General features: G+C 39.4%; 1 protein-coding gene across 6 annotated transcripts in view; it reads left to right on the forward strand.

Annotated features, from left to right (window-relative positions):
- LOC140481627 (uncharacterized) overlaps positions 1 to 14,205 on the forward strand; it is a 295,437-nt gene that overhangs the window by 52,268 nt on the left and 228,964 nt on the right. For 5 of the 6 annotated variants that reach the window (XR_011961565.1, XR_011961567.1, XM_072578117.1 and 2 more), the window contains exon 1: positions 6,474 to 6,634. The exons of the other annotated variant lie outside the window; for it this stretch is intronic. The gene's annotated coding sequence lies outside the window, so the exon portion shown is untranslated. Of the gene's footprint in view, positions 1 to 6,473; positions 6,635 to 14,205 lie in introns of those variants that run through there. 6 annotated transcript variants of the gene reach the window in all.

Genomic DNA, 14,205 nt, shown 5'->3' on the forward strand with positions numbered 1-14,205 from the left:
AATTTACCACACAGTACCAGTTACTGTAGAAAATTACAATAGATTAGTCAGACATGATTCACAAATTAATACAGACTTTTTCATCAAATTATATTTCTCTGAGTGCTTAGTCACCTTGACTTTTGTGATAGATCCCAATAAACCTGCACAACTGATGCTACCTGGGATTTTCCCCCTAACCATCACTTAAAATAATAAAACATAGCTCTGGAGGTACATTAGGAAAACAGGGTAAAAATAATGACTGCGGATGCTGGAAACCAGATTCTGGATTAGTAGTGCTGGAAGAGCACAGCAGTTCAGGCAGCATCCGAGGAGCAGTAAAATCGACGTTTCAGGCAAAAGCCCTTCATCAGGAATAAAGGCAGAGAGCCTGAAGCGTGGAGAGATAAGCTAGAGGAGGGTGGGGAGTGGTGGTGGGGGGGACGGGGGGAGAGAAAGTAGAATAGAGTACAATAGGTGAGTGGGGGAGGGGATGGAGGTGATAGGTCAGGGAGGAGGGTGGAGTGAATAGGTGGAAAAGAAGATAGGCAGGTAGGACAAGTCATGGTGACAATGCTGAGCTGGAAGTTTGGAACTAGGGTGAGGTGGGGAAAGGGGAAATGAGGAAACTGTTGAAGTACACATTGATGCCCTGGGGTTGAAGTACTCTGAGGCAGAAGATGAGGCGTTTTTCCTCCAGGCATCTGGTGGTGAGGGAGCGGCGGCGAAGGAGGCCCAGGACCTCCATGTCCTCGGCAGAGTGGGAGGGGGAGTTGAAATGTTGGGCCACGGGCGGTGTGGTTGATTGGTGCGGGTGTCCCGGAGATGTTCCCTAAAACGCTCTGCTGGAGGCGTCCAGTTTCCCCAATGTAGAGGAGACCGCATCGGGAGCAACGGATACAATAAATAATATTAGTGGATGTGCAGATAAAACTTTGATGGATTTGGAAGGCTCCTTTAGGGCCTTGGATGGAGGTGAGGGAGGAGGTATGGGCACAGGTTTTGCAGTTCCTGCGGTGGCAGGGCAAGGTGCCAGGATGGGAGGATGGGTTGTAGGGGTGGGTGGACCTGACCAGGTAGTCACGGAGGGAACGGTCTTTGCAGAAGGCGAAAAGGGGTGGGGAGGGAAATATATCCCTGGTTGTGGGGTCTTTTTGGAGGTGGCGGAAATGTCAGTGGATGATTTGGTTTATGCGAAGGTTGGTAGGGTGGAAGGTGAGCACCAGGGGCGTTCTGTCCTTGTTATGTTTGGAGGGGTGGGGTCTGAGGGTGGAGGTGCGGGATGTGGACGAGATGCGTTGGAGGGCATCTTTAACCACGTGGGAAGGGAAATTGCGGTCTCTAAAGAAGGAGGCCATCTGGTGTGTTCTGTGGTGGAACTGGTCCTCCTGGGAGCAGATATGGCGGAGGCGGAGAAATTGGGAATACGGGATGGCATTTTTGCAAGAGGTAGGGTGGGAAGAGGTGTAATCCAGGTAGCTGTGGGAGTCGGTGGGTTTGTAAAAAATGTCAGTGTCAAGTCGGTCGTCATTAATGGAGATGGAGAGGTCCAGGAAGGGGAGGGAGGTGTCAGAGATGGTCCAGGTAAATTTAAGGTCAGGGTGTGCTCTTCCAGCACTACTAATCCAGAATCCATTAGGAAAACAGAGTCTTCTAAGGCTTTCTAAATTCTGACATATATTGAAGATCTAGACATTGATTTACGGGACACAATTTTAAGTATTGTGATGATACAAAACATGGAAACATTGTAAACTGTAAGGAGAAAAGTGTAGAACTTCAAAAACACAAAGACAAACTAAGTTAATGGGTGGTCAGGTGGCAGATGAATTTCAATGTAGAGAAACGTGAGATGAATTATTTTGATCGGAAGAACATGGAGAGACAATATAAACTAAAATTCACAATTCTAAACAGGGTGCAGGATCAATGCACAGTCAATGACTTATATTTATCTGCATAAGTCATTAACTGTGGCAAGTCACACTGTGAAAATGGTGGACTTTAAACTAATTCATAGGACACAGAGTTCAATTGAAGGAAATTTTTAAAATTTGAAAAAAAAAAGCACAGACATAAAGCTGGAACCAGTTTGGGTGGAAATAATGCATAACAAGGATTAGGAATCATGAGTGGGAGTCATCGACAGACCCCCAAGAGTTGCCTCACTTTCGGGCAAAGTTTAAGTTGGGAAATAGTGGAGGTATATAAAAAGGACACTAGAATTATCATGGGTGATTTTCATCTGCATATTGGCTGGACAAATCAGATAGGCAAGGGTGACATGGAAGACAAATTTCTAAAATGCATCAGGAATTGCTTCTTATGTTGAATTACCGACTCGGGAGCAGGTTATTTTAGATACAGTAATGTGTAGTGAGGTTAGATGGATAGGCGATCTCATGGAGAAGGATCCTCTCGGGACTAGTGCTCACAACAAAGTAGAATTTCAATTTGGAGAAGAACACATCAGGCCTCAAACCAATGTCCTCAACTTAAACGAAGGCAATTGCAGAGATATGAACAAAGTTATCTAAAGTGGGTGGCATGGTGGCTTACAGCACCAGCGACCTGGGTTCGATCCCATCCTTAGGCTAATGTCTGTGTGGAGTTTGCACATTCTCCCTGTGTCTGTGTGGGTTTCCTCTGGGTGCTGCAGTTTCTTCCCACAATTGAAAGATGTGCAGGTTAGGTGAATTGGCCATGCTAAATCGCCCACAGTTTTCAGGGTGTGTAGGTTAGCTGCATCAGTCAGGGAAAACGTTGAGTAATTGGGTAGGGGAATGGGTCTGAGTGGGTTACTCTTTGGAGGGTTGTTGTGGATTTGTTGTGCCAGATGGCCTGTTTCCACCCTGTAGGGATTCTATGATTCTAAAGTGGGCTGGGAAAATAGAAGGGAAAAGTCAGTGGATGAGCAGTGACAGACATTTGGGCAGATATTTCCTAATGCTCAGCAAGGAATTTATTTCTGTCAAGAAGGATGCAATGAGAGGATAAACCATCTGTGGTTAACAAAGGCAGTCAAGGAGAGTATCCAGACAAAAACTAAAGCATATAAAACTAGTTGTGGGCCAGAGGATGAAAGTTTCTTTTTAGGAACTTGCATCAGATGATTGAAAAGCTAATAAAAAGGGAGAAAATTGATTATGAAAATAAATTGGTAAGCAATATAAAAACAAATAGGAACAGCTTCTACAGGTAAATATTAAAAAATAAGAAAGTAGCTTCAGTAAATGTGGGACTCTTGGAACATGCAATTGAGGATTTGATAATGGAGAACACAACAAAGACAAATAATTTAAACCAATATTTTTGCATTGGTCTTCACAGTGAAGGACAAGATAAACATGACAAAGATAACAGCTAAGCAAGATACTGATGCAAAGAAATGTTTTTGTCTATCAAAGAGTTAAAAATCACACAACATGAACTTATAGTCCAACAGTTCTATTTGGAAGTACAAGCTTTTGGACCGCTGCTCCTTCATCAGGTAGCTATGGGGCAGGATCATAGGACACAGAGTTTATCGTAAAAGATCAAAGTTTCATACAACTGATACAATGTATTCAACAACCTAAATTACGGTTAAGTTTTCAAACACTTAGAATGGGGTTACAGGTTTCGAATCATTAATGTGTAAATTCCAGAACTAATTTCAAGTCACATTTTCGAGATAACAAAGTTTTATACAAAAATGGTGACGTCTTAGCTCAGACAACGTCTATCACAAGAGACAAATTATTTGACAAACTAATGGGACCAAAGGCAAATAATCTTTTGCTATAAATTCTGTGTCTTGTGATCCTGCTCCACAGCTACCTGATGCAGGTGCAGCACTCCAAAAGCTATTACTTCCAAATAAACCTGGTGGACTATAACTTGGTGTTGTGTGATTTTTAACTAAAAACAAATAGGTTGCCAAGACCTGCTGAAAAACGTCCAAGGGTTTTAAAGGAAATGGCTGCAGACATAGGAGATGCATTGGTTGAAGTATTCCTAACTCAATGATTTCCAGGAGGTTTCTAGCGGACTGGAAAATCACTGATGTGACTCTCTCGTTCAAGAAGGTAAGGAGACAGGAAGACCGATATGCCAGTTAGAGTAACAGCTGTCATTGGGAAATGCCTACTCCTGCTCTTACTTCTTCTGTTTTTATGTTCTTATGGAAAAGGAAGAGCAAATGAGCAAGGAGTACTGCATCCAGTATTGGTGTCACATTTTAGAAAGTGTGTGAAGGCTTTGGAGGAATGTAGAATGATTTATGAAAACAGTTCCAAAATAAAGAGCTGCAGTTATGAAGATGGGTGTGAGAAGTTGAAACTGTTTTCTTTGGAAAAGAGAAGAATGAGAAAAGATCTCACGAGGAGTCTGTACAGCATAGATCTGGAGGAATTGTTCCCATATGTGGATGTACCAAGAATAAGAAGACACAGATTTAAAATAATTGGGAAAAAAGGAGAAGTGATATTATAAAAAGCTATTGCACGCAGTGCGTGGTCAGGGCCTGAAATGTACTGCCTGAAAATATATGGACACAGACTCAACCAGGGTATTTCAAGGCAATTATTTGAAAAGTGTGGAGTATTATGAGGAGAGGCCAGGAGAATGGCTTTCTGTTAAATGCTCATTTGGAAAGCTGGCACAGACAAGTTGAGCTAAATAGCCCACATTTTAACAATTCTGTGACACTGGAGAAATTTACATTCCACTAACTCCCTGCCCTAATGACAGTTGTGGCTCAATTGTTGCATCTTTGCTGTCATGGTCATATGAGTTCGAGTTCCTCCAGTGACGTAGCAATGAAGGTCTCGATTTACACTGCACTATGGTACTGGGATGGTGTCACTACTGGAGAGGTGCCATCTTTCAAATAGACTCATCAAGTCATAGTGTCGTTCAGCATGGAAACAGACCCAACTCATCCATGCCAACCAGGAATCCCAAACTTAATTAGCCCCATTTGCTGACATTTGGTCCATATCTCTCTAAACCTTTCCTATTCATGTACCTGTCCAAATGTCTTTTAAATGTTGTGTTGTACCCATCTTTACCATTGAAGCCCTGTTTACCTTCTCAGCAGTAAACAAAATCTCACGGCGCTATTCAAAGAAGAGCAGAGACGTCCTCTCAGGCAGACTGGTCAATAATTGATGATTAATTTTTAAAAGGTCATTATCACACTTCTGTTTTTGGGAGCTTGCAATGCATAGAGTGACTGATTTGTTTCCTATATTACAACAAAGGTACTCAATTGGTTGCAAAGAGCTTTGGGGCATCCTGAGGTTGTGAAAGACATTGTGTGGGACAGTTGGCTGGATGGCTAAGAGTGTGATCTAGAATAAAGGTAACAACATGAATTCCCTGCAGTGGTTCTACTATTTAATGGAGGCCTGAATCTTTGCCTTGCTCATGCTTGAAGTGGAGTGGTGCCCCCTGAATGATATATAACCAATTGCCTCTATGTAATGGGGAGAGATGTCTAAGATCCTTGGTGGGCTATAGTTAATTATGATTACCAAGGTACTGTGTAAATGGATGTCTTTCTTAATTAAAGAATAATTTCTTATTGGTGCAAATTAATAGAAACTAATTTTAGTGACCCTTACCTCTTGTTGGATTAGATGAGGATTAAAATTTGACACAAATTTGAGCATTTTGAATCAAGCTTTCTCAGGTATAATATATTTCAATTTTGAAATATTTTACAGAGTGGGACTAATGCCTTAACTGAAATAACCAGGCAGCCTAGCTCCTGTGGGAATGTTTAAAGGAGGTATTTGAGGACTAAGGGATTTCTATTTTGGTTCCCTTGGATCAAGCAGGGTGTCTGATATTTTACTGTGTTTCCAAAAAATTAATCAGTAAGTTTTAATTGTTTGTATTTAGAAAATATTAATCTTGGATTAGTAAATTGCACTTCGAAGCAAATAATAGTCATGGAATAAATGTTGATTTCCCCCAATTCATTTTGTTTCAGCCTCTGAAACAACCATCACATTATTGCATTTCATTTTCACGTTGTTCGCTGATTAGTATTTTGTTATTTATTGTACATTATTCAGGAAATAGAAACTGCGACAGCACAGGAACACGGCTGGACTGAATGAGCCATTTTCGATGTGACTATGCATCACTCAACTTCCAGCTCTCTTTTGTTTATACTGAGCGTACAATGGGAGCTATAGACCTCCCAATACATCTTTTGTAAGAGTATTGTACCTCTGAATGTACAGACAGAATTGGCAGTGTGAATAAGCTTGGTGAATATTGCCAAGACACTATGCTTTGTTCAGCATTATTCTTCACAATAGATATCACACTTTGGAAGTAATTTTTAAAAGGGAATCAAAATAGTGGGTACTTTTAGCTTTTGTTTCTTTTATACCACCATGCATTCTGTCTCTCACTCAGCTGCTCCCATTATACTGACAAATTAAATAAACCACGGCACTGCCGAAGGGCTTTGGACAGTTATGCTTCCAGTAGTCTGTCCTTCCACAATTCGAAGAGTGAACATTGTCTTGTGCTTCTCATGTTAAATACTTTTTTGAAAAAAATCCGAGTATGCAATGACCTGGGAGAGATTTCCGTTTGACACTGTCTTGATCAGACAACAAGGAAACGTTGAAACCAGTCAGCTTTCACTTTTCAGGTAAAATGAACTGCTGCAGTATTCACTTTGATCAGGAACTTGGAATTCCAGGTTAACGTGGGGGGTCCGTGAGCAAATAGCAGAGCTTCATTGCATGGTCTCGGTATGAGGGAGTGTTAAGATTGAGAGCACGGTTTTGTATGAGAGAGATGAGGGTGTGTGAGCGCGAGTGTTTTTACAAGTGTATGTGAGACAAAGTGAATGTGTGAACATGAGTCTGTGTGCAGCGTGTGTGTATATGAGTACAGGGTCGAGAATGAGTATGCGTGTACAGTAAATGAGACGTGTGTGAGTCCATGAGGGAGCGAAAGCGAATCTTCCTGAGTTTAGTTCCCACTGTCTGATATATTTCCAGGTTTCTGCACTTGCTTTAAATTTCATAATCAACCTGATTCAGGGATGCTTTTACCTAACTCTGGAATAGGTGGGATTTGAACGTAGATGGCCTGGCTCAGAGGTAGGGACACTATCTCTGCGCCACAAGAGTCCCTCACCTGCTTTTAATTGTTTAATGCAGGACTTCCAACAGATGGGACTGACTGACTCAGGCAGGAGGGTTCCGTTGCTAGGAAGGTTGAGAGGATTTATTGCTTTGTGAAGTTTACATTTGAAAAAAAAATTCTCCAGTGTTTCAAACAAGACTTAGATTGAATTGTACTCGCAAATGTTTGACTTTCTGCATTCTGCGTTTTTTCCTAAAAAAAAATTTCAGCTACAAAATTTAACAAGGGATGAAGAAAACGCTTCTCAACAACAGTGTTTCTTTGACTCTGATATTATTTAGTAATGTGAGCCCTTTTCATGAAGTAACTCCAGCATGTCGAATACAGCATGTGTTAGCATTTTCATGCTTTTTCAAAAGTTGCACTTTGGAGGTCACTTTTTAAAATTTTATGGAGCAGGTTGAAGAGATGATATTAAAAAAATGTGTTGATCATCTGCATTCGTCGGGGCCATCATTTAGTGAGGGATATTTCGCCATTTGTTATGATTATTGCATTGTTTCTGGTATTCACAGAAAATAGCTTATTGTATGTATGCTGCTTTTAAAAAGTGCTGCATTCTTTTAAAAAAAAACTTTGATGTAAGCATGAACCTCTGCTCTTGGCCAGGGCAGATAATTGATAGAAATCCTGAGGCCACCAGGAGATTTCTTTGTAGCAAGTGAAGTTGCATCTTAGATACAAGCAAAATACTTTCCAAAATCTTCCACTGGTTACAGTCAAGTAAATACCAGTGTGAGGATTTGGCTTTGAAGAGTTCAGCCACCAACCAGGATGACCTCATTTAGAATGCAAGGAATCAGAAGGACAGAAGTGGCCCCGCTGTGTTCCACCAGGACTAACCAGCTTCAGAGATAGAGAGCCCTGCATGCACACAGCGAAGTATTGAACCTAAGGAGTTTGAAATGGACAGTGTAGGTTTCATCTTTTATTACTGGGTAAGGACTTTCTAAAAAAGCACAGTCGAAATTCCCTTCAACTGTCTAAATATTCAGTATAATTCGTCTCAGGGGAAATTTGACTTTATGGAATCCTAAGATTCCCTTTATCCTTGTCCTTCTCTAAATGTCTGCAGGGTCTCCCAGTGAAAGGAGCAGGCTGGAGGAGACTGCTGAAGGTCAGGGTTACCCACTGTGGTTTGACTTTTAAAATGAAGAGCTTTTCATTTCTCTTGTTGCCATGTCAGATCTAATTTACTCTACATTATGCTGCCAGAGCTTGCCTACCCCTGACAGGAGGGGGTTAAATGAGATTACAAGCTTAAGAGCTTGTCAGCAGCAACTGCTGACTGGGATGTGAAATGCTGATTTAATGATCAGTTTTATCAGAGTTAGTGGAAAAAGTGCTGCTTTCAGCAAGTCGACCGGATAGTTGGCATTTTTGGTACATTGGAGGGAGGATGAAACTAATCTAAATTTCCAGTAATACTTTAAAGTATTCATGCAAGGGTCCCTTTGACAAAGGAGGTTAAAGAAAGGCATGCATTTATATAGTGCCTACCAAGGCCACCAAGCATCTCAATACTCTGCTCTTTCCCACATGCATTACTTGTTTACATATCCAATTAAAGAAGCAGATATATTTCTTTTAAATTTTTCATTTTTCAATTTAATGGTGGTACAAATTTCAAAAAAGGTGATAATGTAACCAACTTCTTTTCACTCATTGAACATTAAACAAATTTGTCTTTACGATTTATACATATGAAAACAATCCAAGTGCATTATTTTGAGTTAATTCTTAGCTAACCTTAATTCCATTCCTTTAAGTCTGAGTTCATGCTAAAGAATACTTTTCTTCCAACGTTGTGTGTTTGGTTGAATTTCAGTGTTGTGTAATTTTTCAATAAACGTATCTAAATTTGAAAGAAAATATTACATTTTAATTTTCACAGAATTTAATTCATATGATTGACATAGGGGTGGTATAGTGGCTTAATGGTTAGAACTGCTACATCTCAGTGCCAGAGGCCTGAGTTAGATTCCACCCTTGGGCGGCATTCTGTGTGGAGTTTGCACATTCTTTCTACATGGGTTTCCTCTGGGTGCTCCAGTTTCCTCACACAGTTCAAAGATATGTAGGTTAGGTGGACTGGCCATGTTAAATTGCCCACGGTGTCCAAGATGCACAGGCTAGGTGGATTAGCCATGGTAAATGCAGGGTTACAAGGATAGTGTAAGAGGCTGGGTCTGGGAGGGATGCTCTTTGGAGGGTCAGTGTGAACTTGATGGGCTGAATAGCCTGCTTCCACACTGTAGGGATTCTAATACGTTTACATTTTATGTGGCACTTTTAGCATAGATAAGCATCACAAATGCTTCATGGTTATATTGTTAAAAATAGCAACTGAACCAAAGGTTTGCTCAACATGATGAGTTTTCAGGACATGGCAAAGGAGGAGAGAAAAGGCAGAGTTCTTCTGGAAATAAATTTGACTATTTCCTTTAAAAACCTGCTAATACAATCACTAAGAGTACTGTTAAGGCAGGGCATGGATACACATGATACCAGAGTCAGAGAAATGGAATATTTAGTAAAATCGCTGGACCAGTAATCCAGAACCCTATGCCAATGTTCTGGAGTCACAACAGATGCCAAAATTTGAATTAAATAAAATCCGGAGTTACAAATTCAGCAACTGGTGACCATGTGACCATTATCGATTATCATTAAGAACCCTAATGGTCTGTCCTAAGTATAACTCTAGGCTCACAGCAATGTGGTTGATTCTTAAGCACCTTTTGAAATGTCTGAGTGAGAGAGAGAATGTATGGTGATAGAACCAGGAAATGATGTAGGTCAGAGAAAACAAGAGAGAAGGGTCAATACAATCGGTAGTGATAATGTCATTGGATTAACAATCCAGAAGCCGAGGTCAATGTTATGAGGACGTGAATTCATAACCCAACTATGTCAGTTACAGAAGCTTTGAATTCATTAAAAAATAATCTGGATTTTAAAACTGGTCTCATGGCAATTTTTCAATTGTTGTAAAAACTCATCAGTTTCAGAAATATCCTTTCAGAATGAGATCTGCTGTTCTAGTACTATCTGACCTACATGTGACTCCAGACTCTAAACTATCCACTAGGCACCCAGGGATCAGCAATAATGGCTTGCCAAGCCACATCCCATGTGTGAATTTTAAAAATAACTTGACAGTGTATTTTTAAATGATTTGAGGTTTATCAAAGATAAAGAGAGCATTGGAGCCCAGAGTCATATTATATGAGGTGTTTTGTAACAAAAGGTTAAAGTCAGGATACAAACAAGTAATGTGGCAGAGGTGAGAGGAGTTGGTCCTTATATTAGAGATATGGGGTCAGAAGCTCACAGAATCTCTGAGTTTGTGAACAGTCTGGTTTAACCTAAGACAGAAACTGAGAAAGATATGGAATCAGTGGAAATGGTACCAATGTAATAATGGTGACAGAAGACCAGGCTGTTAATATTCCTGATATTGGTTTAACTTGAGAAAATCATTCAAGATTGGATGTGAAAACAGCAAACTCAGTAGCGCAGAAGTGGATTGAGATGTTATGCAGACATTGGCCAGATGTCTGTGACATGGTTAACAATGAGTAATACAATATGGTCACAATTACAGTGGAAGTTATTCATATTGTTTGAAATTATCAGCAGAATTTGCAGGTTGTTCCTTTGGTAAGTGGAAAACCATTTGATGAGTGTTTACTGGAGTAAATGACTCATCATCTGCAAATATAGGAATAAACAAATTTTAAAGAAGAAAAATGTGATCTCAAATTCAGATGTCAAAGCAAGCAGACTTTTAAGCAGTTTGTTCATAATTCAATAGAGAATATTTCTGCAAATATATTCCATCATTCAATCATTAGATCAAACTTTTTGTACTCCATCCCAATGGCCACACAGCTCAAGGATGTGAATATTCAGTTTAACAAATACCTTAATCATTTGCTTAATTAGTCATTGTACTTAGTCTGTAGAAAGTGGTTGCTTTGGGTGCGGTGTATAGTTTCTGATTGACACTAAACTATGGAATGAAAGTTAAATTCTATTCATCCATGGTGATCAAATGAGACCACAATTACTGCAGGAAAGCTCTCGCACTGTTGGGCTACCAAAATGTTTTGTTTAATCCTGAAGTATAGATTCTATTATAATTTATGAAATATGGCAATCAATTTATGCACAGCAAGCTGCCAATAAATCATCAAATAAATGAATGATCAGATAATCTACTGGAGTAATTAAATATTATGCAGCACCCCGAGGAGAACCTGAACCACCTCAACAGTGCTGATTTTGCTCATCTCAATTTATTTTCTGCTAAAGCACTCTTGAACATCTTTGTTAACTTAAAATTCAACTATTCCAATGCACTTGAGGCTGGTCTCCTACATTCTCCCATTTGTAAACTTGAGATCATCCAAAACTCTATTGCTCATGACTTTAACTCCCGACAAGTTCTGTTTCCCTATCACACCTATGCTTGGTGACCTACAGTGGCTGTTCAAATAACATCATGATTATAAAAATATCATTTATGTTTGCAAATCTCTTCACGGCCTCACCCCTTTCTATCTTTGTAATTTCCTCCGGTCCCTTAACTGCACTTGACTATTTCTAGCCTCTTATGCAATACCAATTTTATGTGCATAGGCCCCAAGCTCTGGAACACTCTTCTTAGATACTACCATCTCTCTGCCCAACCTTACTCCTTTAATATTCTCCTTAGAACCTACCCCTTTATCCAAGTATTTGGTCATCTCATCTAACATCTCTTTTTGTGAGTCAACATCATACTTTGTCCAATAAAGCCCTGTGACATGTCTTGGGATGTTTCAGAATGTGAATAATGCAAAATGAATACAATTTGCTGTCTCTACCTGACAGGACAGATAGAGCCCTGCTTTAACATGACTCATTCAAAAGTCAGCACCTCCAAAGGCAACACCCCCTGAGTACTACAATGGGAATATCACTGTGGATTATGCGTGCAAGTCTCTGGTGGGGGAATTGAACTAATGAGCATTTGACGCAGGAAAGAATGATACGCTCAGTAACATTAACTTGGGAAGGTTAAGAAACACATAAATATTTGCATATTTCTTAAGATATCCTGGAGTCAGCTATGAGTTGCGGTGTACTGCAGGAATGCAAACATTATTCTTCACATCACATGCTCTCACTGATTGTTATCCAATCACAGATACGTACAGGGTTAATCTGATGTTTACAGAGAAGTAGAATTTGGCTCCAAGATGGTTTATACCAGAAAAAATCTTTTTTTAGAAGGTCATCCAGAAAACTTTTTAATTAATAAAATTAAAATTCTGTTCAAATTCCAGTGATGATGGATCATCAACAAGCTGATGTAAAAGTTATTATGGAAACGATACGAGATAGAGAGTTTGAAAACACATCTATTGCTGAAATTAGGAATACAATTTTACTGTGGTGACGTTAACTGGGGTCAGTTGACAGTACTTATTTAAGTTTGAGTCCTGTATGTATAGAGGTTAAACATATACAATCACATTTTTTTCATAATTTGAGCCTTCCAGTCACATTGTCTCATTCTTTCCAATTTCATCAGAATATCAGAGCAGTATTTCACAGAAGGAGAAGGATTGGACTGGTGGTTCAGGCGACTGTTCAAGGTTTACAGTCTAAGCAGCTGTCACATTCTTACATTATGGTCACTGAATCTGAATGAGGCTTTCTACATCAAAACCCTGCAACCATTGTGATATCATCTCCTGCTCTAAGCTATAATGCTTATTAATTCTGCACCCTTACACTATGAGCTTTGGCAAATATATTCCATCAGCCTAGCATTTAATTTAATTAGAACAGCTGGGTTCTCATTCTGCTTTCTGTGTCAGCACGTTATGATATAACACAATTACTGATTGCTTTTAGATAGGGCAAAATATGATTAGGGTTTTGGGTGACTGTATCATAAGCCTTATTAGATTCATTTTAAATCTAGAGATAAATAGAAAAGTTTTATTTGTGGTGTAATGAGATTATGCTTATTAGGGCAAGGCCTGGTAACCTAGAGTAGGGATCAGTAAGTGGAGGATTATGCCTGAAGGTACACTCCAGGGTCAGTTTGTGATGATGAATTCCTACTTTTAACATAAATCATGGTCTTTCCAGGTCCTTGATCTTCCTGACTGGACAAATCCTTATGATCTCACTTTTTGGATTTTGACCTGTATTGAAGGTGTAGTAGTCTTTGAATGCTATGTACAAATTCCAAGTTAACTAAATCTGATTTTCAAACACATCTTATTGGAAGTGTGGTTACCACTAGGATATTTGGAATATTCTGACACAAACAGAAAGCTCTAAGCTCTTCAGCAAGACCAATGGCAGAAAATGCATGTGTTAAAAAAGTCAGGTTTTGTTATTTAATCTATGTACATGCATAAATGGACATTCACACACACATATATATGTATGTATTCATCTTAAAATAATAACTGGATTCTTGACAATTATTATTCTAGGATTGGTACATATGTATATGGGTACATGTTTCTATGTGCTTGTACATAATATACATTATCGGATATATGTTGAATATGTATGTGTCTGTGTGAGTATATACAACATTCACTCTGTAAACATTCAACAACAGTCCCTTGATGCCTTGCGATATAACGTAGTCAAATGGCAATTGATGTTTTCATGGTTTTTCTCAAAGGATATAATTTGATGGAGAAATTGAAACAAATTAAGACCTCAACATGGGGAGGATAGGGTGGAGTGAGGTCAACTGGGGGTATGCAGCTTTTGGGAAGGGGAACTAGGAAAGAGTTTGGGAGGGGCAAGATCAGAAATGGAAGACGACTAGGTATTGTGTGTTGATGATGTTGCATATAGTTTGGTATGGAGAGTGCAGGTACATTCTTGCTTCTTCTGTTCATGTGTCCAGGTAAGTATGAAAAATTGTACTTCTATTTTTGGTTGCAGCCTCTTGTGTTCTCATTAAGGCTCAATGCTTCAGCTGGTTTTTACAAAAACAAACTTCCAATAATCTTTTTGTTTCATGAAGTGGACAATCATAACCCGATA

Source organism: Chiloscyllium punctatum, chromosome 9 (genome assembly GCF_047496795.1).
Source record: "Chiloscyllium punctatum isolate Juve2018m chromosome 9, sChiPun1.3, whole genome shotgun sequence".
Taxonomy (NCBI): Eukaryota; Metazoa; Chordata; class Chondrichthyes; order Orectolobiformes; family Hemiscylliidae; genus Chiloscyllium; species Chiloscyllium punctatum.